General features: G+C 47.8%; 1 long non-coding RNA gene across 2 annotated transcripts; it reads right to left on the bottom strand.

Annotated features, from left to right (window-relative positions):
• Positions 1-210: 210 nt before the first annotated feature.
• Positions 211-24,908, bottom strand: LOC131489493 (uncharacterized). Of its 2 annotated transcripts, none has more exons than XR_009250600.1 (3): positions 24,772-24,908; positions 20,478-20,547; positions 211-3,454 (listed from the first exon to the last, which is right to left on the bottom strand). It is a non-coding gene; the product is annotated as an uncharacterized LOC131489493 (long non-coding RNA). The 2 variants fall into 2 exon arrangements; XR_009250601.1 differs by lacking the exon at positions 24,772-24,908 and adding an exon at positions 23,975-24,419.
• Positions 24,909-26,005: the final 1,097 nt, after the last annotated feature.

Below are 26,005 nucleotides of genomic sequence, written 5' to 3'. Positions count from 1 at the left end.
GTGGCTCAGTCGGTTAAGCGTCCGACTCTTGATTTCAGCTCAGGCAGGTCACAATCTCACGGTTCGTGGGTTCAAGCCCCACATCAGGCTCTGCTCTGACAGCACAGAGCCTGCTTGGGATTCTCTCTCTCTCTCTGCCTCTCTCCCATTCATGCTCTCTCTCTCTCTCTCTCTCTCTCTCAAAAACAAATAAATAAACTTTAAAGAAGATTCCTGTTTCTCCACATCCTCTCCTACACTTGAAAAGGTGGATTCTTTTCTTAAATTATACCTATTCCGATGGGCGTGTAAAGGTATCCCTTACAGTTTTAATTTCCATTGCTCTGATTACTAAGGATGTTGACCATCGTTGCTCACGCACCAGCTCGCCATCCATCCATTTTGCTATGTTGGCCGTTTGTCACGAGAGCTACAAATGATGTCCTTCCAGCTGGAACTCACATAGAAACGACAGAGCCATGAGTCACCGCCTGGGAGGGGAGAACAATATACTGGTAGTAAAATGAGAATAAGCCTTCTGGAGAAAATGCAAACGGCTTCTGTCCAAACGATGCCTAATTGTTCCTCGTGTGAGATGACAGAGCTCAGCCGCTGACAGTGAGGTGTGCGTCCTGCCCCTGAGGACAACTGTCTGTGGCACTAAACGCAGCAAAGACCTCCTAACAGAGGTCGCCCTCCTCCCCACTGGGAGGCAAATGTGATGCAGGAAAGAGCCAGGACTCTGGCGAAGTGAGTGATCTGGCCGTTCAGCTCCTGGCTGGCTGAGTGAAGGTCAGCAAATCCACCCCCAACTCCGGGAAGAGCAAGATAATGACCCAGGACTAGGGGGGGTCCAATTGCTTAGATGGTCTCCATCCCAATCAGACAGTCTGTGAACTCTCAGCCTTTGAATTGCAATTGCTGGGGTCGGGGGGACATTTGGAGGACAAGGAGGGGTACAGAGTGCCGGTTGGGGTGCAGGGAACCATAGAGCAGCCGGAAAGTGGATGCTCGTGTCGCCATCTGACCTTGGCAAGTCATTTCAGCTCCGAGCCTCAGCGTCCCCATCGGCACCTGTTCACCAGGTGAGCGATCATCACGACGAACCCTGGAGGGGGCACTGTCGCATCTGTACGATGCCGCAGCATCTGGGATTCAGTTAGTTTTTCCCAGAGGGTAATGCGGATTCACTTTTACCAGATCTTACAGCTGGTGCTGCTGTAACTCTTACTATCTCGCGTTGACTACACGCAGGGCTCTGCTCCCTCTTTATTCTCCCAGCACAGTCACCTCCACTTGGCAGCTGGGGAAACAGAGGCTCAGAGAGGCTCGGAGATTTGACCAAGGTCGCACAGCGGTAACGCAGGGGTTCGAACCCAGGTCTGCCCACATCAGGAGCACTGTCTGTACGCACGGTGGTCTGGTGCATCTCCTCCTGCCCGTCCTCTGGCATAGCTACCTCTTCAAACTGCCCTGCCTGGGGACAGGTAATGGTCAAGCTAACACTGGACCAGATGTCTCCATTCAGGATCGAACAGCCGGGTTTCCAGACATCACCCCAGGCTAGAGGGTCTGCTGCTCACCTCGGCCACCCTCTGCTTGCAGCGTTTGGAAGCAACCAGTGACGGAGTGGCTGTGCGCTCGAGGCAGGCTCGTTCTGGCAGTGCTCCTGCTTAAGCGTCATTAAGCAGAGGTTGCTGTTTCTGCTACAGATGGGGCCGCTTTGGTTTGGGGACATCGATGTGCTATGTTTAGAGATCGCATTCAATTTAAACGTCGCAGCCTGGCTCAAAATATTCCCAGTGGCTGTCAGCATACAATTTTCCATCGTCATCAGTATTCCTGCTGCAAAGTCCCAGGGAGGCATTGACCACATCAGAGTTTGCTCGTCCCACTGGGGGATCCTCAGTGTTCTGAGAATCTAGGACTTTGCACTGTCTCCTTTTCTGTCTCCATCTCTCTCCAAGTGGATTTGGACTCAGGGTCACGGACGGACTCAGGGTCATGGACTGAGCCAGAAGGAGTGATATACCGGTTGGTTCCCATGAGCCTGGGGCAGGCACGGAGAGGAGTCTCTCCATCAGTGATCATGCCCAATCCCGGGGGACATCTCAGTGGCAGGATATCTTCCCCAGGACCTTTGGAATGCCGCTGACCGACAATTAAGCACGTGGGTTCATCACAGACTCAACAGGAGGCAGAGGAGGCAACGTTGACCTTGGGTCTGGAGACGCCTGGGTTCAAGTCCATTTCAGCCCCGGTGTCGTTTGGAAAAGCAAATTTCCGGTGTTGACTTTGTTGATCTACATTCGCTTCGAAGGATTTATCCTATTGTAACGTTGTCCTTTCTCGGGATTCTTTTTTTTCTAATTTCAAACCTTTTACTAGACAATAAACACAGGTAATAAAGGAACTAAGCAAAGAACACCAAAGAGTGCGTCCGGAAGCCAATCCGTCCCACGGTGGCCATGCGTCGTTTCTCAAGCCGTGTGTTAGTAACGAGAATCCCCAAATTGTCATCCTTTTGGCCAGGCGGGCCTGGGCGGGAGTCTGTATCTATTTAATGTTGGCACCTCGCTGTCTCTGCAGCAATCCGGCATCACCTTGTAGCAGAGACCTCCGCCGACCGTGCGGGACCCTGTTAGGGGCACCCGGTGCCTTCCCTCCTTGGCAAGTCAGCGGGACAGCAACGTCAGGGCGGCCCCAGCATCTCATGAGCAGGCAGCCTCACCTGCCCAGACGCAGCCCGTCCCCATGCCAAGGCGAGCCTGGTTGTACAGAGCTGCCTCTTACACGGGAGTTTCGAACGGCCCGCGAGGGAGCCCCAGATGGGAACTCTTATTGGATGCAAAATCGCAGGGAGGCTGTGCGGCTCTCCCAAAAAATTAGACTGTGTTCTGTCCCATTAGGTTTCCTACGGCCCGGGCAGCTCATTGCCGAGCGGGGTTACCGGCTCCCTCTGAAATCCGTCCTCCCTCCGAGAGAGAGGTGGGGACCTCACCATCCCCGTCCACGACTGAGCCGCCTCCTCCGCCGAAGGTAAATATTTTCCAGAGACAGAGACGATGGCTCCGGGGAGACCAGGAAATGCAGCCAAGTTGCCCGAGCTCCTTCCAAGTTTTCCTGCTCCCAGTTCAAAACCCGACAGTTTCTTCCGCCTCATATTGAACAGGCTACTTCCCTCGAAGGTATTAGTGTTATAAGCGTGCGCCTCAGATGCGGGGTGAGACCCACTATGGATTGCATTTACCAAAAATGCCTGCAAGGACGCCGTCCACATAACCTCACTGTGACACGGGGCTCTCGTTATCCCGCGGCGTGGGCCTGGCTTCCCGTCCTTGATCTTGGGCAGACGTGTGGTTCTGGTAGAAGTTACACTCTGTGACCTCTGAGGCCTCATCACAAAAGGCCTGATCCATCTTTCCAAGGAGGAAAGGTTTGGAGTTCATCAGCGTTCGTTTGGATCCTTCCTCTCCTGTTAAATAAGTGAAAATAAATTTGGCACATTTTTACAAAAACAGCATGCAGGGTGCTGGTGCGTTTTTATAGCACATTATCCCCATTCATTCGGGGATCCATTTATAGCCACCCTGTGGGGTGAGGACTGAAGAAATGACAGTCTTCCAAGATGGAGAATGCAGAATTTAGGATCTTGGGGTTTGAGGTGATTTTTTTCTTTGTTGTTGCCAAGCGTCTATGCTGCTTGACTTTTCCAGAATAAGCATCTTTTAAAATAAAAACTGAAGTCATAACCAAAACACAAAGGGGCGTTGGCTGATGGAGGCACACATATGTTTTGCCTACAAGCTGTCACCTACCCATCACTGCCCACGCCTCTAAGGAGCTCTCGAAAGGAGATTTGGGGGCGCCTGGGGGGCTCAGTCGGTTGAGCGTCCGACTTCGGCTCAGGTCCTGATCTCACGGTTCGTGATTTTGAGCCCCGCGTCGGGCTCTGTGCAGACAGCTCGGAGCCCGGAGCCTGTTTCGGATTCTGTGTCTCCCTCTCTCTGCCCCTCCTCCACTCACACTCTGTGTGTGTGTGTGTGTGTGTGTGTGTGTGTGTGTGTTGTGTGTGTCTCAAAAATAAATAAAAACATTAAAAAATAAGAAAATGTCGTCTTGAGAGGAAGTAAAATAACCACCATGAAAAGTGCTAGAATCAGGACCATACTGTGCAGGAACAGGTGTAGCAACCACTCCCCACTGTGTCCCTGGCAGCCGCAGGCACGGTCACGGCCGGACCGCATGCCCAGAACTGGTTGGTGCTCATGGCTGGTTCCTGGTAAACTTTTGAACTCTCTCCCTTCTCCTCTCTCTCTTCCTGTGTGTGTGTGTGTGTGTGTGTGTGTGTGTGTTTAAAGCATACAGACCTAAAATGGACCTGTATTATTAATTTTCATTTGCTTACTATAGGCTAAGCATTTTATTCTTTAATATTATGTTATGTTTATATTATACCTGATAATTATATTTCTATCTTATATTTCCATTATTTTATAGCACTGATGGCCTTGGTAGTCAGGACTCCACATCATGGTGAATCGCCAGTCCTCCTATCCACAGTGACAGGATTATGTCTTCAATGAGAATGTCACTGTCTGGGACATTCTCACTCACCTGTCTCCCCTTCTCACTCACCACTAACAACACAGAACAACTGCAGTCACCCAGCCTGTGACGCATGTGGCCGCAGTAGCTGCTTTTGAAGTGGGTCATAAATATTAGAGATCGTGGCAGAACCTTTAAGAATTTGGCATGTCCTGATCTCGCCCCAGAATCACCCAGAATTCTATACCCGGCTGACGAACAGCCGTTTTTCTTATGGGCTTGTTGATCTGGGTCCATTTTTTCCAATTCACCTTAAGAAACTGCACATCTGTGAAGGTTGTCCTGAAAAGATGCGGGTCAATTGAACCAAATACCTTTCTAGTTTGTTCTCCCTCTTCTTTTACATTTAGCTGGCTCCCATCTGCTCCCTGGGATCAATCATTTTGTATTTCTTTGTTTCTGAGTGTGGGCTAAGAAATGACTTCACATATAAACGCTGTTATGTGGCCACCGTGGCAGTGTAGCTGAAGAGATGCTTGTTGGCATTCCTGTGCTATAAGGAGGCACAGATGTGGGCAGATGGCTAGCGCGGGGCACGATGGCAGTGTGGCCCCCACTCTGCAGGGACCCCATGTCCTCAGTGCTTACAAAGGGCGCTGCTCACTCTAGTTTACGCAAAAGCATCAAGGCCAACTTGCCCCAGGTTTATTCTGGAAACCAACAGCCATAATCCAGGCTCTGGTCAGGTGACAGACTCAAACAAATACCTATAAATTTACTTTGGGATTCAGACCTACAAAAGCTTATGAGGTAAGAGTTAATCAAAGATAACTTTTGAAGATAGAAGAACCTATTTCTTGTTCTAATAAACAGGAACTAATCATACTACCTAATGTAAACCTTTATTGTTCTTGATCACCATAAAAATCTATTGAAAACCAATTAAAACTAATTAGAGTCAGAATTTCTGCTATATGCAGTATACAATAGTCAGTATACTCAGTAAACAGCTCTGACCAGTACGTACTGGGGACTAAGTGTGATCTATAGAGAAAGTGGATGGATGAATGGATGGATGGATGTGTGGGTGGTTGGATGGATAGATGGATGGATGGATGGATGGATGGATGGATGGATGTCTTGGTGGTTGGATGGATGGATGGGTGGGTGGATGGATGGATGGATGGATGGATGTCTTGGTGGTTGGATGGATGGATGGGTGGGTGGGTGGATGGATGGATAGATGGGTGGATGGATGGATGGATGGATGGATGGATGGATGGATGTCTTGGTGGTTGGATGGATGGATGGGTCGGTGGGTAGAGGGGTGGATAGATGGATGAATGGACTGATTAACCACTGGTCTGATCCTTTCATGTGAAAGTTGGGAACACAGGCCTAGAGACTGAATCTGACCTACCAAAGGACGTACCTCTTTCTCACAGACATAGGTTCCAGCTATCTATTCAGACATGTCCTTTCTGAGTATCTTAGTCTGTTCTGATTATTATAACAAAACACCACAGACTGGGCAGCTTCAACAACAGAATTGTATTTCTCACAGTTCTGGAGTGGCAGTCCAAGCTCAAGGTCCAGGTGAGGCCCACTTCCTGGATTGTAGAGGGCTGCCTTCTTCCCAAGTTCTGACATAGAGAGCGGGGAGGGAGAGAGAGAGAGAAAGAGAGAGAGAGAGAATGCACACACCCTGGTGTCTCTCCTTATAATTCTATCAGCTGGGGCTCTGCCCTATGAGTTCATCTCAATTACCTCCCCATAGGCACTATCATCAAATACAGTCATATTGGGAGTCAGGATTTCAACCTACGGATTTGGGGAGAGGGGAACACGATTCAGTCCATAGTGACTATAGATTCCATTAAAAAAAAACAAGCAAAATCACAGGCTAAGTCATTTCAGTCTTTCCTCTCCTCAGAGAGCAGACAGAGGTAGTCAGCATTTTAGGACAAGGAGTCCCCTCCTTCTGTCAAGAACCATCCTGTGCCCTGTCACAGTAAATGCTCCCACAGCAACTGAGCAAATGATATAGCTCCATCCCTAAGACTTAACATGCCTCCAGCAAGTCCCTGGCCTCTAGGGTCACATCCCCTGCAGGTCCCTGGAGAGAGTGTTTCACACTCAAAACAGTGAACAGACCCCAGCCAAGTCTAAAGCCAGACGGGTGGGCGTCAACACCCTCTGCCTCAAGCTTAAGCCCTAGCCTGTATCACAAGAGGGGCGGTGGGTTTGGAAAGAGGAATTCACACAATGGCTGCCAACACCAGATGTGTCTCATGACCCTCTAAGAGCTGGGAAGCCATATTTGGAGGATGCAGGAAAGAACAGGCTGATATAAGTTTAAAGAGGAGCCTTGGAAGGGATGCTGGAGACAGAAGACTGAGCTGCCATCACTCTCTCTGAATTGGCAGATCATAGTTCTGACAAATGTGCTGAAGGAAATTACAGGGCTGTGGGGAGGGAGCTGAGCGCTGTCCTAAACCATGGGCTCCAAACTCTACAACTGGGAGCCGCTGGCCGTCAGGAAGATTCCTCTGCCTTTCTTGTCACTTTGCGCCACTCCGTTTGTCTTTCAGACTTGGATCCATTGCCACCTCAACAGCTGTCTTTAGACTTCTCTCTTCCTTCTGTCCCTGTTTCACAGAAAGAGATTTCTCTTTCCATTTGTTTGCTTTAATGTGGGCTGTTTCTCCCAGAGTGGGCTCAGAAAACCGGCCCCTCCACTCTCAAGCAAGCATCGATCATTCTGGATTCTTCCCAAGGATCAGCCCTGGTCTCCACCAGCACAAAACTGCTATCCCAACTCCCCACTCAACATAAATCCATGAGAGCAAGTTACTGTCATACTCGCTTTGAACAGAAACAAATTAAAAATCCAGGATGCCCCGATGATCGGGTTTGAATTTTCACCCAGTGTTCAGCATCTGACCAATACTAACTTAAGCTGAGCAAATTTAAGACCCCCAAATAAATTTTGCTTCAATAAAAGAAATAATAAATTCAGGTCCTAGTAGAAAAAATATATGGGTTTTATTGAGAAACATAAATCAGGTGAACTAGAAGAGTTACTTATTTTAGCAAAATAATTTTTCAGAATTCTCTCTCAGAAGGCAAGAGATTGGACTGGGTGAGATAGACAATATACCCCATAAATCAGAATAATTGCATTATTTCACTATCTCGGTGGCTCAGTTTTCTCCTGACAAAATTTTTTAAATTGGAAGATCATTTTTTACATTTAAAACATTTTATAATACAGTCAGCCACCTGTAAATGATAGCTATATACATATATATATGTTCTATAGAACTATAAATACTTCCATATAATTACTAAGATATACATGTAATTCTAAATTTATGTTAATGTGGAAATGCTGGGGTTCAGAGCCAATAGCCAAGGAATTCTTGAGATGTCTTTGGTACAAAAAGGTGGCTTTATTAAAGCACGGGGACAGGGCCCATGACAGGGGTTGTGAGGAGTGACTGATTATATACTTTCAAGCTGGGAGGGGGTTAGGGACAGCACATGTCTTCAAGGAATCTTGGAAACAAGGTTTCCAGGACCCTGGGGGGGGGGGGCTAGCCATTGTTAGGAAAAGGTCATTTGTCCCTGTTTAGTAAACCCTCAGCCATGACATCCTTCAGATGTATATCAGGGGGCCATATGCTTGGAGGATGATGGCTAACATATATTTTGGGGTGTGGAGATAAAGGAAGTTTCCAGAGGGATTTTTATATGATAAAGTAGACTCATGGGATCCTGGAGGCCAGGATAACGTTGAGCTAAGATTGTCTTTTGCTCCTAGCAAAGTGTCATCATTAAGGCAGCTGAGCTCCTAGAGGAAGATCATTCTACCTGTTTTCAGGACTTGTCAATGGGCCGTAGTAGGGAAACTTACTTTGTTTAATTTTGCCTTTGTTTCCCACATCATATATAATTTATATACACATATATATTTAGATAAGATAAATGTATATACACAATATATCATTTACATTTGTTAATACAAATGACATGTGTGTGTGTATATATACACACATGTATATAATTCTAAAAAGTTGGCTGTGAATTCACGGTTGACTCAAAACTCAATGGATACTATGGGGATCAGGCCATCAGGCCATAAATTCGCATCCGCACGGGGTTGCAGTGGTTTTCGAGAGACCAAGCAGGAAATTGGAGGTAGAGTCACGGTTTCCCAAGTCCCCTGGTTAAGTGGGCAGATCTTGCCTTTTGAAATACACTCAGCCCTCCACGTAGGATAAGCTCCCATCCACCAACAACTATAAATTTGGCTGAAGAAGAAGATTGCATTTTATTATGTTCCATACAAATCGTCTTCAAGTCCTAGAATGGGGCAGGTAATTAGACTGAATTCTCAGATCCCTTTCTATCCGCTGGGCCGGTGTGAGAAAACCGAGCTATAAACAGCAGTGGCATCTAGAAGGGAGATGTCTCCGCTGGCGTCTAGGCTTCCATTATCAGGCTATCAATTTTTATAACTATTTTCAAATACTATTCCTTTCTTCTTTTACTCTTTAAAAATAGGCTCGTATCATCATATGTCTCCACTCCATTTTTATTACCCACCCTCTCCAAATCCTAACTCAAACGCATTGTGGTTGCATTAGAAGGTAGGCAGATTATGGCACGTTTCCATCACCGAATCTCAAAACCAGAGCTAAGCCACCTTGCACGTATGCTACACTCAAGATTTATGAGAGCGATATTGAGTAAAGTTTAATTCATGATGCAAACAACACCATCGTGCTCCAGGGACATTTAACTCCAACCATCTGCTTGGCACGGACACACACAAAAATTAATTTCTTCTCATCATCACAAGGAAAGGTATAGGGAGAATTAAGATATGTTTTCAGACCTTCTTCCTGGTCCAACATCTGTTGAAAGAAATATGCATTTTGGTGGTCGGGAGTTATTAAAATAAAGGAACTGACATATTAGTTGCTAAGTAAGGATCAAACTTTGTGCTGGGCCTTGAGCACACTTACCTCATTTAATGAGCTTTTCCCCTGGATGTGTTGGATGGGGGTGGTGGCCATCTCTCCAGATCCCCGTGCACCCCATCTCTTTCTATTTATAGCACTATGATGGATTGCATCATTAGCCTCCACTTTTACACCTGCTGTTATGGGAAGATGCCAGTTCGTCCCATCAAAAGGCCCTTCTGACTTGGAATTCAACCATGAGCCTTGCTTTGGCCAAAAGAAAGAGACATAAGTATTGGGGACATAAGTATTGGGGATCCACATCTGAGTCTCAGATTTCTCAGTACATCCACGGTCATTTCTATCATGTATTACCTCATTTAAAAAAAAAGAAAGAAAGAAAGAAAGAAAGAAAAGAAAACCATTGGTGTCCTTGTTGCTCTGCTGGGCTCCTGTGGGCCTCTGACAACTCCTGGAGAAGAGTGTGGCTGTGCTAGCCCACTGGTGACAGGGGGACAAGGACAGATGCGTGTGAAGGAGAGCATCTCCAACTCAGCCACCTCACAGATGTTGGAGGGATAATAAATGAGTAATTTTAATATATCTTTTTTTTTTAAGTTTGAAACAATCACAAAGTCACACAACAGTTACAAGTATAGTGCAAGAAATTAGGGATGCATGGGTGGCTCAGTGGGTTAAGCATCCGACTCTTGGTTTCAGCTCAGGTCACAATCCTATGGTTTCATGGGTTCAAGCCCCATGTCCGGCTCTGAGCTCGAGTCTGCTTGGGGTTCTCTCTCTCCCTCTGTCTCTGCCCCTTCCCCACTCGCGCTGTCTCTGTCTGTCTCAATTTAAACAATTAACTTAAAAAAAAGAAATTATTTTTCCCCTGAACTGAACAAGAGCAAATTGCCAATCTAATGCCTCAACCCTTTAAGCAACTGAAGTGTGCATTTCCTACGCCAAGAACAAAACCACCAAAGCCTCACGACAGCCATCAACATCTTCACACCCACGCATTACTGATGTTTAAGAGTCAAACTTCATTCAGCTTTTTCCAAATGTCACAGTCATGTCCTTACAGCAAAGGAGCCAATCCTGCATTATGGGCCGTTGGTGGGAACCTTCTGAACCTTCTCTTTCTCCTGGGATTGCTACTGTATTGCTTCTCTTTCTACTGGGATTGCTACTGATTGCTACTGGGATTGCTACTGTATTGCTTCTCTTTCTACTGGGATTGCTACTGATTGCTACTGGGATTGCTACTGTATTGCTTCTCTTTCTACTGGGATTGCTACTGATTGCTACTGGGATTGCTACTGGGATTGCTACTGTAAGTGACCAGACGCTGACGGTGGTGTCTGTGAGCGCCTGGGGAAGACCTCCGTCCACTGCTGCCACAGAGAATAGCAGAGCCGTAAAGAAATTATTCACTGACTTTCTCTCCAGCATCTGTGGGGTGGCCGAGCTCCTGCTAGAGAGGCTCTCTGACGTGTATCTGTCTGTGTGCCCCTGACGCGGGGCACAGCCCTTGAGCATCCAGACCCAAGGACACAATGAGGCACTAGACCGAGTGGCCACAAGGCGCCAGCTCAAAAACAACTTCTACCTGGAATCCCAGAGCACCCATCTGGAAAGAAGGTGTTCTTTTCTCTTTTAGTCAGGGAGTCTGAATTTTGCTGCTTGGGGTTTTATCAAACAGCCATTCTCTACCTATCCCTACTGTGCCGACTCACAGTAAATGTTTATAATGGTTTATTATCACGAGTATAAACCCTAGCTCAGCCACTTCCTAGCTCTCAGCCTGTGTAACTTCATCTTTCGGTGCCTCAGTTTATCCATCCATAAAATAGGTACTAGAAAGGCTGGATGGCCCCATGAAGCCCTTATCACAGTGCCCCATCCACTACAAATATTCCACGATGTCTCATATATACGGAACACCATCAGGGCTCTATATAATTACCAGCACTATTGTTGATAGTGTGCCTCAGGTTGCCTAACAAAGCCACAAGCCCACAAGGCCCCCCATGCAAACAGAAGAGGAAAAAGACAATGGAAATCCGGCTACCAGGACTTCCGATATTTCCTGTAAATTAAAAATGATCCAATCAGACATTTCCAGGAGAAAAAAAAAAAAGCTAAACTTGAACTTTAATTATCTACAAAGACAGTCTCCTGTGACCTACACATCCCTTTGCTGCTAGAGGGAATTTTCTGATTAACTCCGTTTTCCATTAAAACACAAGTATTAATCCACTATGGGAACACGAACCCAGTCACTTAATACTCATGATGCACACAACAGAAACAAATTAGTGTGAGTGTGTTAGAAAATACTCAGTTACTCCACGAAAATATGACTTTTTAAAAGTTAAATTAATTAGGCTTATTTCATTTTTGTTGCCTTCTAATAAGGTCATTTATAAGAAAATAAACTCAGGCTTAAGAAGACAGTATATGTCACAGATTGAAGCAAGTAAGACAGGAGGCTTCCAAATGAGAATCCATGACCAGGCAAAATTCAGCAATTTAATGATTATTAAATTAAGCCCAGAAACTTACTATTATTTTTAATTGCTTGGGATTTTGATTAATCACCGTCTTTAGGACACAGATTAGTGATTCGCATACCAAGGCTTCCATCCATCACTTGCCTGCTCCTTTTCCATTTTCAGTGATGATTTATCAGCTCCTGAGTGGAATTAAAGATTCTAGGTGATCCCTAACATCCCCCTTTGTGTGGAAGAGAGGAAGTGCATTACTTCACAAAGGCTACATCTCCCCTGCCTGTGCCTACTGGGTTTCTGTTTAATCTGAGCTCAGCAGAGACCAAGGAGGTGGTAGGCTGCCCTGATGTCACAATATGACACTCTACATCTTGTCATGCAATGACGTAATGCATTCTAACTACAGAGCGCTTAGCACATCGGAAGGACTTTCCATATAGTGCTATAAATAGAAAAAGATGGAACCTGGCTTGTCCATGAGATGGCAGTCTAAAATAATGATCCAAATTCCTTTTCAACTCATTCTGCAACCGAGGACATGCTGAGAAGAGCTAAAAATTCTTTGCATTATTGACCCAACCCACAGCCAGTCTGTAAAGCTCGACCATAGCTGCATTGCTACATGGTTCAACAACTTGGGGTGAGATTGCTTTGTTTAATCAGCCAAGACTTACTGAGAACCACCTGGATGCCAAGCACTTGCCTGGACACTAGCACTTCCTAGAGGAAAACGAGGTCCCTATGATCGTGCAGCTTATTTTTTTTTTTAGAGCAAAACAGACCATTAACCAAATAAGTAGACAACATGTGAGATGGCAATAAATGCAAAGAAGAAAAATAAATGCATAAAGAGGAGGAAGGGATAAAGAGTGAGGACAAGGGTTGTTATTTTAAATAGGGCGGTCATAGAATGCTTTACTGAAAAGGCACCAGTGGAGGTGACAACGGACATGCATGATGACAATGACATTGGTGATGACCACAGGTGTCCTCTGTTGTGGCTGTATTCACCACGTGGCATGCCACGTCAGAATCTTACAACCCTGCAGAGTAGATTCTGTTACAGACTCCTATTTTAAGGGGAACACAAGGTTAAATTACCTTTTCCAAAGTCACCCCCTAGTAACTATGTTGCCACTGAAGCATTTTTTTTTAAATCACGGACCTGCTGGCACCTGGTATGGAGTGATACCAACCAGACACCATGACTCATTCTAGCTGACTGCTTAGGAGTGCACTAAGTTGAAAAGGGCATAGTCACTGGTGGATGTATGTCTAGATACCAGGAAGATCTCCCATTACTTCCTGCATTCCATCAGAGCTAATGCTTCACCTGACCAGTGTTTGATCTAGGCATTGTCTGCCTTGTTCTAGTCATCTTTCAGAAGATGCCGGGAGCATTCGAGAAGTGCTGCGGCATTTCATGGTCATACCTTGCTGCAAATACTAGATGAATGACAAAATTTAAATCGGATGTTTTCCAGACACCTGCTGGTGACCAGAGTGCATCTACATATAACAATCCACAATGTCTGAGCAGCAGGACTTTCTTGGTCCTCCATGCTTTCCTGTCAACTGGCTGGTCACACCGGGAAGCTAGCAAGGAAGAGAGGGTAGACTAGACTGGGGATGGTGGAAATAAGTTCCAGGAATCTGGGGAGGGGTCAGAGACACACGTAATTAGTTAGACATATTCAGTGAATGACGAGATACCTTGAGTGAAAGGTAAAGCCTGGTTAAATAAGGGCGATTAAATCCAGCCAATGACAGTAAAGAACCCAGATGCCACTGGTCACTGCTCACTGTTTGGAAGTGGAAAGAGCAGAAGTGATTGCAATTTATGCCTGAAGATGTTTTTAAGAATCAGTAAGTATCCACCTCAGGGAATTCTGCCACTTTGTCTGCCTGCTATGTTCTTGCTCCAAAATTTCTGTAGCTGACTCCTTGCTATTCAAGTTGCCACTCAAGAGAAGCTTTTCCTGACCTTCCTCCCAAAGCCACCTGGCTTCCTCCAGGCTACTTCAATTACATTATCTGATTCTTTGGCATCATCAAATTATCCTTGGCTTAATTACTCGTGTATTTATTCATCTGTGTGTCTGTTGTCTTTTCTGCTAGAATCTAATGTCCTAGAAATTAGGAATCTCGCCTTCCACATGAGCTGCTGTTTTCTTAATGTGTAGCACAGTGCTTGGCACATAGTGGTTACTCAGTAAATGAATGGCCCTTACAAGTGAACAAGCTGGAGAAGAGCAATGAAGTCACTTGTCTAAGGTCATGGACATTCCCAGGGGCAGAGCTAGGTCTCAAATTTAAGACTCTTGGCTATTGGTAGGTTCTGCTTTCCAGACTCCTGGTGAAAAAAAAAATCCTTTCCTATGGATGTTTAATGGTGGATGTCAAACTGAATGGTGATGTTTTGCAGATAACAGTCCTGGGAAAGATTATACTTATTTCTTGCTTTGTTTTGTTTTATCAGTAAAGTTTTGCTACTCAGATGGTTCGGCACTGAGGCTCTTCTGGGGCACACAGATTTCACCTCCAGAAAAAAATCTGGAAATGTTTTTTTCTTCTACAGATGACATTAACAATTTAGAAAATGGTTTGAAACATAAAGGCATTTCACAGAAATGCCAATAAGAGTTAGCAAATCTCATTAATGAGATATACTAACTTGGAAATTACCACGATCCTATTTCCCAGTGAAACTATTGTAATTAAGTCAGCACGCGTCTGTGTTATTTAGAAAAATAAGTAATTACACTATGCCCTTGAGACATATTACTAATTGGGTGCATTGAGCCAACACTTTCGCGGTCTTGCCTGGTACTGAACTTGATAATCTGATGCCCAGGACCACACTCAGGGCAATGGACTGCCTCCTACAAGAACACAGTAGTGCCCCAGCAACACTGCTGGTGAACTTGAGGTCACACAGCAAAATGACAACTGACATATAATCCGACTGTTGCTGATTATGAACAACACAACGCTTTTAATTCAACACACAATGACTAAGTAACACCAACATATCAGGCCTGTGAGGAACACAGGCTTTATGGGTGGCATATGTCCACACGGTAAGTTGGCTGCAGAAGGGTATTAAAAAGGGTCAAAACTCAAAGATGCATTAGTATCACAAAATACAGTATCTGAGCTTACAAGAAAATTTGACTCCAATATCTAAAGCAGATATGGCACATACAAAGGAAGTCAAATCTAGCTCCTGACCCATTCAGTACCTCAAAGATGAATAAGCCTAGAGATCAAATGTGTAGCTATGGTTAGTAACACTGCATTGAATACTGGAAGTTTTCCAAGAGGGTAGATTGCAGATGGCCTCAGCACACGTGCAAAACTGGTAATGACATCAGGAGATGTGTCAATTAGCTCAACTGTAGTAACCAGTCGCTAGAAATATAATACATATAATGTATATATAATACGTACCCATGTTGTACACCTTAAATATGTACAATTTTTACACTGGGACATTTTAATGAATGAGTATTAAAGAGTGTTTATCGGGACGCCTGGGTGGCTCATTCGGTTAAGCGTCTGACTTCAGCTCAGGTCATGATCTCACAATTCGTGAGTTCAAGCCCCACCTTGGGCTCTGTGCTGACAGCTCAGAGCCTGGAGCCTGCTTCGGATTCTGTCTCTCAATCTCTCTCTCTCTTTCTCTCAAAAATAAATAAGCATTAAAAATTTTAAAAAAAAAGAGTGTTTATCTGACCAAAAGGGAAAGAGATAAACAGTCTTGCATTCATTGTCCCTTCGAATTACATCCCTCCAGAAGTTCTAGGCAGGTTGTGACTAAAATTTTTCTTTCCAGCTGAGATGTTAGTGTCTCTGCCTATAGGAACTGAGTGTTTCTTCTGTTGATTATCCCCTGAATGCACAATTGTGAGTGCCCCAAGACCAGACAATCACAGCTATGTACAGAGAAGACTGATCATCAGAAACGTGAAATGTACCGAGGTGGAAGAAAGGACTATCAACAAACAGTCAAGACAGTCCTTGTCTTTAAAAAGGGAGAGGAGGGGCGCCTGGGTGGCTCAGTCGGTTAAGCGTCTGACTTCAGCTCAGGTCATGATCTCACGGTCCGTGGGTTCGAGTCCCGCGTCAGGCTCTGCTGACAGCTCAGAGCCTGGGGCCTGCTTTGGATTCTGTGTCTCCCTCTCTCTCTGACCCCCCCCCCTTTCATGCTCTGTCTCTCTCTCTCTCTCTCTCTCTCAAAAATAAATTAAAAAAAAAAAACATTAAAAACATTTTTTTAAAAAATAAAAAAAAAAGGGAGAGGAAACAGGGTTCTGAGATGCCCATCATATTAGAAACCCACCCCATCACCATCTATCCCCGTGATGGCAACACTGATGAGCAAAGGCAGCCACTCAGACTACAAGTGTCATGAATATCGGTGGATTGTGAATATACATTTAAGAAATATTCTTCCACCAATGAAGACCCACTTGTTACCCAAGTAAGATGTGAGGTGACTCTTCTGGGTCAGAGTAGGTTTGAAAGAGCTATCAGATGGATGCTTTCTTTAACTCACGTTAATAATTCGATTACGTCCTGCCATTCTCAATACAGAAGACCTGAGTTCTTACCTTACTATCTTTAAGGGAGGAGGAACATGACACTCCTGAGATCGCCATGGGGGGTCAAGTAGCCTTATTGAGGAAAAACCCAATTGTGAAACAGTCATTCCACTCCTAACTTTGGCTAGTTAGTTCAACAACAAAGGGCACTGGATCTTGGACAAAGGGCTGCAGGCAGCTCCAGAAAGAATCCCCACCATCATGGGACATCCAGTTTGGATTACACAAGCTGTTGATGGTGAGCTACGGTTATCCATGCCTTTCGTACAGAGGAAGAAAACACGACTGTACTAGAAATAGTCTTATTCAGGAAGTTCTCCAGACTTGCATAACTCGGTTTATATACAGAACATTTACATATATATGCACACACTCACACATATACATGTGTGAGTGTGTGTATATACCCAAATAAAACAGAAAAAGTGCATGTGTATAAATATATATGTAAAATAAATATATATGTAATAAATACATGTCTAGAAAACATTGTATACATACACATGTTTTCTGCTTTATTTTTAATACGTTCTATCGCCATGTGTTCAAATTTACTAGTATCTTTTTAAAAATTTTTTTAATGTTTATTTATTTTTGAGAGAGAGAGAGAGACACACACAGAGTGCGAGCGGAGGAGGGGCAGAGAGAGACACACACACACAGAGAACCTGAAGCAGGCTCCAGGCTCTGAGCTATCAGCACAGAGCCTGACGCGGGGCTCAAACTCACGAATTGTGAGATCGTGACCTGAGCCACAGTCGGACACTTCACCAACCAAGCAACCTAGGCCCCCCAGCCAGTATCTATTCTGCCATTAACGCCACCCAGTGAACATCCCCCTCACTGTGGTTTCCATCCTTAGAATTTGACTTGAGCCTTTTTATGTCTCCCAAGCCGTTAGTGACGTGGGTTTAAATCATACACTAACGAAGCTAGAAAACAGTATGATGTGATCTGTAAACGGTTTCTAAAACATTTTGCATATGTAGTGAAAGGTCAAATGACCGAAGAGAAGGCAGAGCTCCAGGAAGGGGTGTCGGTTAGCTATCGCTGAATAACACATCACCCCAAGCAGGTGGCATAAGTGAATCGTAATCATCTCTTGTGATGCTGGCTGGTCTGTGCATCTGTGGGTCAGCTCTACAGATGCACAGATGCTTCGACCTAGGAACGTCATCGCTAGGTACACCCAAGTGCACACAGGAAACGAGTACAGCAATGTTCACTTAAGGGAACTATCTGGAGGGATCGAGTTCCCATGCAAGGAATCCATTAGCTGACTTCCATTTCCTCGGCATTAGCTGTTGGAACCCTTATTTTTTTATCGCTAATTTTTCGTTATGTTTTTGCTTATTTTTCTGCATAATCGTGTGGTTTTCATCTTCATTTACTCACATTTCCTCACCATGAGTGTTCATTAAAATATTTTAAATGAAGACTTCTTCTGCCTTTCTAACCCTGTGCATTGGGTCTTTGCATTTAACAGCTTTTCAAATTCTTATCACAGCATTTCAGGCAGTTTGCGTGTTACATTCTATTACGACGATTCTACCCAAGGTTGTCACAATTCAGAGATTACAGCTTCTGCAGGATGGTTTTTTCTTTTTTTTAGGAATATATTCATATATTCACTTTGTCAGCCATCAAACACATCCCATGAGCCTGCATTTAACATCTCATTTGATAGCATAATTCGACAAAGGGGCTAAAAGAAGCAATTTTTATTAATATTATGGAATGGGTTTTACAGGGGTGTTAGACAGGCACACACTGTCATACCAAAGCAAACATTTCTGCATTTCTAGTACTGTCAGCAAGGCAAAAAGAGGAAAAGGGGAGAAAGAGGCAGGACATGTGAGAACTTCTCCTAATGATGTAACTCTGGTTGTATAATGCCTTTTTTTCTCATGCAATCTTTCCAGTCTTTTCTAAAAAGAATCCAAAATTATCCTCCCAAATGTGACAAACACCATCTGTGTTGTTCTTGGGGTTTGAAAACATCACTACTTGATCGAATAGTTGAAGAAAATATATGCCCTATGCAAAATCCACAGACGTTATCATTATGTGCCCAGACAGTATTTCCTGAGGGCGTAGAGACAGAAAATCTCATGGGTACTCCTGAGGCACAGTACCTGGAACAGAAAGACTATGGTGACAGCCTGGCCTCTCTCGTTTCTGGCCTCCCACAACTTGCACCCCCCGGAATGCCTCCCGTCCTCTAAGCCTGTGTCGTTCAGGCGGGCTGGCCACAGTGATGGGTTCTGGTGGGTCCGTGACGCAAGACAAGCCAAACAGAGCCAGTGGACCAGACAGGGAAGAACGGAGTCCTCCCCGAAGTGACCACAATGGCAGGACGGACACTGGGAGCTGCTGGTGGCCAACTCGCCACCAGGAGGGAAGATCCTGCTGGAGACGATGCCAACCCAGAGGAGAGACAGGAGACAGGCTGCTAAGGACGCTGCTTGGACACCTGCACCCTGACGTCCCTGGTCCCCGCCCCCCTGCACGTCTCCATCCACAGGAGGAGCCCGAGTCCCCTTTTTGCTTGAGTTGCATCGACACAGCACCGAACGGCAGCCACTGGACAAAGCCACCTGACCAACGCCACGGCAACCCAGAGGGAGTCTTCCAGGGGGGACACGAACACACAGGGTCCCAGTGCAAAACACAGAACCAAACAGATACAGCCTCCGGAGAGAGAGGAAGACCACTGGCTACCTCTCCAGCCGTCACTATCTCATACCTCATCCTTGGCAACAAGGCCTGCTCCCAACGCTCCCAACTGTGAATCCTAAAAATGTCAAATATGCACCTGACCAAACCCTCTGAAGCCAGGACCCACTGGGGATCAGTTGGGATCTGAGGGGAAGACCAATGGAGGGTTTGTGGAAAGGTGGTGCTCCCTGGCAGAGACAGACAAGACAAGAAACATCTCCCTTCCTGCCTTTGGGTGAGCTGGGTGAGTTTGTGATCTCTGGAGGAGCTGCAGCTGTCTTGTGATCATGAGGAAACAAAGTTGGAGAATGACAGCCAGTGGCCTGGGTATCGTGGAGTGGAAAAATAGAAACATTCTGGATGACACCGCTGCCCCACTGGATTCACAAACCAACGGACCAACCACCTCCAGAAGTTTTGTTACGAAAGGGAATTAAGTCCTACCACGTCAGCCATTTTCAGGTGGCTTTGTACTAACTGCAGCTGACGTCATCGTAAATAAGACACAAGTCTCGTGCCTTCTCCCTGGTTTTGCAACTGAGGCTTAGGGGATGTTCATCAGGAGTGTGCAGGTTTCCAAAAGCCCCTGGGTATATAATAAGGTTGCATAAGGAAATCCTTCCTCAGTGATCGTGATGGAGCGTCGGGACTGAGAATGAGAATATTGAGTTTGGAATGATCTAGTTCTTAACCAGTGGCTATCTACTCAGAAAGTTTTGACCACTGGACCTCAGTAACCTCTTCCTCACTAAGGCAGACAGAACACAGCCCCAGACCGCAGGTGTTGGGGTCGGCAAGAACAGAGCCCTCACTGCACAACCCCACGGGTGGTGTTCCGGCCAATTCCTCCTGTACTTACACACTCACGGACTCTCTCATTAAACAAGTACTCATCAGCACTTACTGTGTGCCTAGCACCGTAGAACCCAAATCCTTTAAGGGTTGAAAAAGAAGGAAAAGCACGTTCAGGCTCCGTCATAACCACACAGCAGGAAAGCAGCTGTAGAAGACACTAGATGCAAGTGTGTGGCTGTGTTTCAATAAAACTTCATTTACAAAAGAGAGGACGGGCCGGGTTGGGCCCACAGCTGTGGTTTCCCCACCCCCGATCTAAGAAAAGGACCCCTGATCTAAGTTTCCATGCATCTTACATGAAGGGTCCCAGGTACATATGGCTGTGGTGTGTGAAGTCTCTGTCCATCGAATGGTGACCTCTTGGTTCTCCACCATGAAAGCAGAAAGGAAGAAAAAGACAAAAGATGAAATTATTGGGGCGCCTGGGTGGCTCAGTCGGTGAAGCGTCCGACTTCGGCTCAGGTCGTGATCTCACGGTCCGTGAGTTCGAGCCCCGCGTCGGGCTCTGTGCTGACAGCTCAGAGCCTGGAGCCTGTTTCAGATTCTGTGTCTCCCTCTCTCTCTGCCCCTCCCCCATTCATGCTCTGTCTCTCTCTGTCTCAAAAATAAACGTTAAAAAAATTTTTTTTAAAAAGATGAAATTATTAACAGAACCCTTGGAAACTGAGGCTGGTCACCAAACAGTTTACCAACGAGCTATACACATTCTGAACTTCATTCTCTTCGAAATGTCACATTCCTTCTGGGAAGTGCCAACAAATCACAAGGTCCATATATAATTATCTCTGTGGAAAGTTGGAAGCCACACGTGTGTTTACAGTGTTATTTGTTCAATGAGAATTTGTGGTGCATTTGGGTGGATTGTTATTTCCTCCTCTGTCACTCAGACTTCAGTTTCGCTGAGCCACCATGCCTCAGGTCGCACAGGGGACCTTTTCCGTTCTCAGGTCTTCTCCATGGTTGGATAAGTCAGGCTGAGGAATCTGAATCTCTGCCCCAAGTGGGCCTCTCAGCCTTGGGGCTGCGGATGCAAAAAACCTTACTCCAAAAAAATCTTTGGGCAAGATTGGCTACCTGCCCCAAAGGAATTCACTCCCAGACCCTCATGGGGACCTTCCAAAAATGAAACCAAAAAAAAAAAAAAAAAAAAAATCAAAGTGCAGTCCATTAAGCGTCCGACTCTTGACCTCTGTTCATGATCTCAAAGTTCGTGGGTTCGAGCCCTGCATCAGGCTCTGTGCTGTTGGGACTGGGGATTCTCTCTCCTTCTCTCTCTGCCCCTCCCCTGCCTGTGCTCTCCTGTGCTGCCTTCTTGGAGTGAGGAGACCATGCCCAGTTTAAAGGCTTCCCCAGAAATCCTGCTCTTAGCACAGAGACGGGCCCCTGAATGTTGGTAGCAGCTTTGTTGACGATAGTCAAAGCCTGGAAACAATCCCAGTGTCAATCAACACGTGAGGAAATGGACAAGCGGAGGTATATCCCATCCCGGCAATAAAATACTGCTCAGCAATAAAAAAAAAAAGGACTAAACCAGAGAGTCATGTACTCATGCATGAATCTCATGAGCATTTGCAAGAAACCAGACCCATCACGGTGCATGAAAACACGGATAAGATATTCTAGAAAGGACAAATCCAGTTTGCAATGAAAAACAAAACAAAACAACAACTAGGGTTTGCCTGGGCACAGAGTTCCTATGTGTACTGACTAGGAAGGACAAAAGAACAGATTTGGCGGGGGGGGTGATGAGTGTTCTAGATCTTTTTTTTTTTTTTTTTTGGAATGTGCTAGATCTTAAAAGTTTATGTATTTACTTTGAGAGACAGAGAGGGAGGGAGAGAGAGAGAATCCCAAGCAGGCACGGCACTGTCAGCGCAGGGCTCAAACTCACCAACAGCGAGACCATGACCTGAGCTATAATCAAGAGTCAGAGACTTAACCAACAGAGCCACCCAGGCGTCCTTCTATATCTTGACTGTTACATAAGTATGTATATTTATTTAAATGATTCAAACTACGCATCGAGCATGGGTGTGCTTTGCCACATATAAATTATTTCTCCAAAAAGCTAATTAAAAAAAAATCCATACGTTCCATAAACCAAAGTACACGGAGCTTAAATCCAGCCCAAGTGTCACCTACACTAGTCGCCATCAGCGAATCCAACTGTTGTCTTCTGCTGGATAGCCAGAGCCCTCAACCCCACTGCCCTACTTCTCATGTTGGAAGCTTCCTGCCTAATCTCTATAAGCAGCCAGAGCGAGCCTTTAAAAAAAAAAAAAAAAAAGAAATAACTCATGTTATCCCTTGGCTTAAAACCCTCCAAACACTTCCTCTAGAGGGTTTGAGGGTTTTTTTCGTTGTTTATGACACAGGTTCAGCGGTGAATCACAGAGGACACCCCCCCACACACACACACACACAGTGCAGGGCCTTAAATCAAAAACAAATGTATTTCTCGGTCAAGGCAGTGACACATAGAGGCGGCCAGCCCAGGGCTGGCATGGGAGACCCGGACAGCCCTCTTGGTGCTCTACTGCGTGAAGCTTCCATTCTTGAGGTCACCTCGTGGTCCAAGATAGATGTTGGGGCTCCAGCCATTACATCCATGCTCTGGCCACCAGAAAACAGGAAGGCACACCTCCTTCCATTAAAAACACATCAAGAAACTTTCAGGCACCACAAACGCTGACACATAGGTCGCTCATAGGGTCACATCTATCTTATGCAAAGAAGTGAGAAAATATAGTAATCACTGTGCTGAGCTATCAGGGTTTCTACAGTGAGGAAGGGAAAGGAGAATGGATTTCAGCAACCCCCCCCCCCCCCCCGCGGCCTCAGGTGTCCATCAGGGTCTGTGGGGCTCCCGCGCCCAATTTTCCCGACTCTTGTCGGCCTTCCTCTCCAGCCACCTGCCCCTCTTGGTGCACCTCCAGGCAGCAAATTGACTGCATTTTACCAGCCCTGCCCTGGCTGAACAGCTCGTCCGAGGACCCATGCTTTCCTCCTCTCGTCCCTGCTCCTACTCCAAAGCCAGCCTTCCCCAGGACCTCAGGACCCACCACCCAAAAGAGCTCAAGCTCCTTCACTGTTCCCCGACCCACCAGCCTTCCGCATTGACCCAGGGGATCTATTTTGCCTAGTCAAGTTCACAGAGAAGAAAAACGCCTTCACCCAGGGGGAAAAGGGGCGGGGGGTGTATTTCAAACAGCAGAGAGGATGTCTGTGAAAAACGGGGCGTCGCTGGGCTGTCTGAGAACCTGCAGCTTCAGGGAAGGGCGATTTCCAGGGAATTTCAGGCTATGCGCAGTGACTTCCGGGAAGCACAACCGACTTCAGTGTCACTTAGCAATGCCCCTTCCGGTGCGTTTAGAGGCCAGTGTTAGGCGGAAGGGCTCATGGGAGGAAGCGGTTGTTAGGCTGTGCCCTTGCCTTTCGGGAGTCGGCTCATCCTGGGACAGGGAACCGAGGGGCCGCGCGCGAGGAGCAGAGGCTGTGCACCTGCAGCGCGGGGTTAGCCACCTGCCCCCCCCCACCCCCCCCACCCCCCGCGCTCAGAGGTGCCGACCTGCAGACCCTTCAGCTCAACGTGGGCACCATTCTCCTCGGCACTTGACCCGACCCCGAGACTCCCCAGGAGCCTGTGTCCTGCAGGGAGGGCTCAGGTGCCGACAGCGCCCAGGACCCAGAGGCAGAACCTCCCCTCCATCCTCTCGCCGCCCGCCCTGCAGTCGCTGAATCCACCAGACCACCCCGACGCCACGTGCGCAGAATAAAACTAGCAAGATAATACCAGCTGATCTCCTCTGGAACTTTCTAGGCGCTGTGCTACGTGCCGGTTAACTTCCCTCCGCTCCAAGAGTCTGTGCCGTTCTGCTACGGAGAGGGGGCAGTTCAGTTCTGTCCAGGAGAACTCGCACCCACCTCCCCCAGACGCCTGCCCCTCTGAGTCCCTCAGTCTCTACCTGAAACCCCAAATTGCTCTGAAATCAACCTCAGGTGCCCGCGGAGAGACCCCAGATTTCTGGCAAGAGACAAGCACTGTGGGCGTGCCTTCCTTCGTGGGCCATGATCGGCGCTTGGGACCCCTCGGTTGGGGACAAGGGGGCGCAAAACGCTGGGTTCCCTGGTCCTGAATCTCCGGACGCGCAGTTCGCGCAGAGGGGCGGTGGAGCCCCACTAGGGGACGGTTCGCTCCGTCATCTGTCCTCCCTGATGGACGGAGCTGGGGCAGAGCAGGCCCCGTTTTTAAGGGCCGGCACTCCCAGTCGCAGAACCTCAGCCTGACCTGGGGACGGGGCGGAGGGGGGGGGGGCGGGGGCAAGCAAAGGAACTTTCTTTCCCCTTGGGCACGCCCCCTTCCCTACTCCGGGGCGGCACCTGGGAATCTCACGACCAGCCAGGCTAGCGCCCCGCGCCCCACCGCTCCCAGCGGGATCTGCCCGTCCGGGCTGGGGACCCGCTCCCGGGGCGGCCAGCCCTGTCGCCGGGTCGCCTAACTCCAGGTTCGGGCTCCCTACTCTGGAAACGCCTGCAAATCAGGGGCAATCTCCCGAGCGCCTGCGCGACAGCCACCAGCTCCTGCCTTACCTCGACCCAGCGGCGCCCTGGGAGCGCACTTCGCGTCCCCAGTGTCCGCGCCCTGCCCCGGCCGGTCCTCCCCGATCCACCCCGGCTCGCGCTCGGCTGGCCCTACCCCCAGCAACTCAGTCACGGAGCTTCGGATCCCGGCGCGCCCGCCCCCGGCTGGGGTCCCGGCGGACCCAGCCCAGCTGAGCCCCGCCCCCAGCCCCGCCCACCCCGTTCCGCCCCTGGCCCCGCCCCCACCCCAGGCCCGCCCAGCCCACCTGAGCTCCGCTCCTGGCGCGCTCCCGCTCAGGTTCACCCTAAGCTCCTCTCCGGCCCCGCCCCGCCCCACCTAGCGCACCTGCGCTCCTCCCTGGCCCCGCCCCCAGTCCAGGTCCACCCCACCTGCCGCTCCGTGTCCCCCACAGCCTCAAGACAACACCCACCGCTCACCTCCAGCCCCTTTTCTTTCCAGGACTGCCCCCTCTCCGCTGGCCGCCTTTCGGTCCCCAGGGCCGGGTCCCACCGCCCAGGCCCCGATGCGCCCCCAGGTTGGGTGGTGAGCGCCGGGAGCCGGGAGGAGAACGCGCGGGGTGGAGCATCTCGTGGGGTCCCAAGCGGCGGTGCGGGAGGAAGACCAGGAGGGAGAACGCAGGGCCCCCTGAGGGATCCCGTCCTTGGACCGAGAAACTTCCTCGCGGCAACTCCTTTCCTCGTGCTCTGCGTCGCAGCCCTGAGGATTGGACCCAGACGCTCAGCGACAGAGAGGGAGGTGGCCCCTTTCATCATCCGCCTTGCCCTTCCGAGAGGCTGTCCTGTCGCCTGTGCCCACTAAAGTGTCTTCCTGTCCTCCGGAGCACGTGTGTCTTTCCGAGACCTCCACTGACTGGGCACTTTTACCTGTCCTGTCCAGGCAACGTGGTGTCACTGATGTAACGCATCAGTGTGGTCTCCCTGCCCCCCCGGGATGTCCCAGCAGGCCAGGTCTCTGTGGGCTGCGCTTCGGCAGTGAGAAGGCGTTAGTCCAGTCCTGGGACAACACTGTAAATTAATATCGTTGTAGGGGACAAGAGCAGGCCGCCCCAAGATGGGCTACTTTGGTGTAAAAGTTATTTTGAGTTCAAAGCAATCCAAACTCAGCAGATTGAGGAAAACGCTCACGTGCACCTCCCGTTTCGCTGCCGGCCTGTGCCCGGAAGAGAGCTGTTACCAAAGACTGCTCTTTACAAGAAACTGATCTGCATAGTAAGGCAAGCTT

Source organism: Neofelis nebulosa, chromosome 11 (genome assembly GCF_028018385.1).
Source record: "Neofelis nebulosa isolate mNeoNeb1 chromosome 11, mNeoNeb1.pri, whole genome shotgun sequence".
Classification (NCBI taxonomy): Eukaryota; Metazoa; Chordata; class Mammalia; order Carnivora; family Felidae; genus Neofelis; species Neofelis nebulosa.
This window is presented reverse-complemented; position numbering and strand designations above follow the sequence as displayed.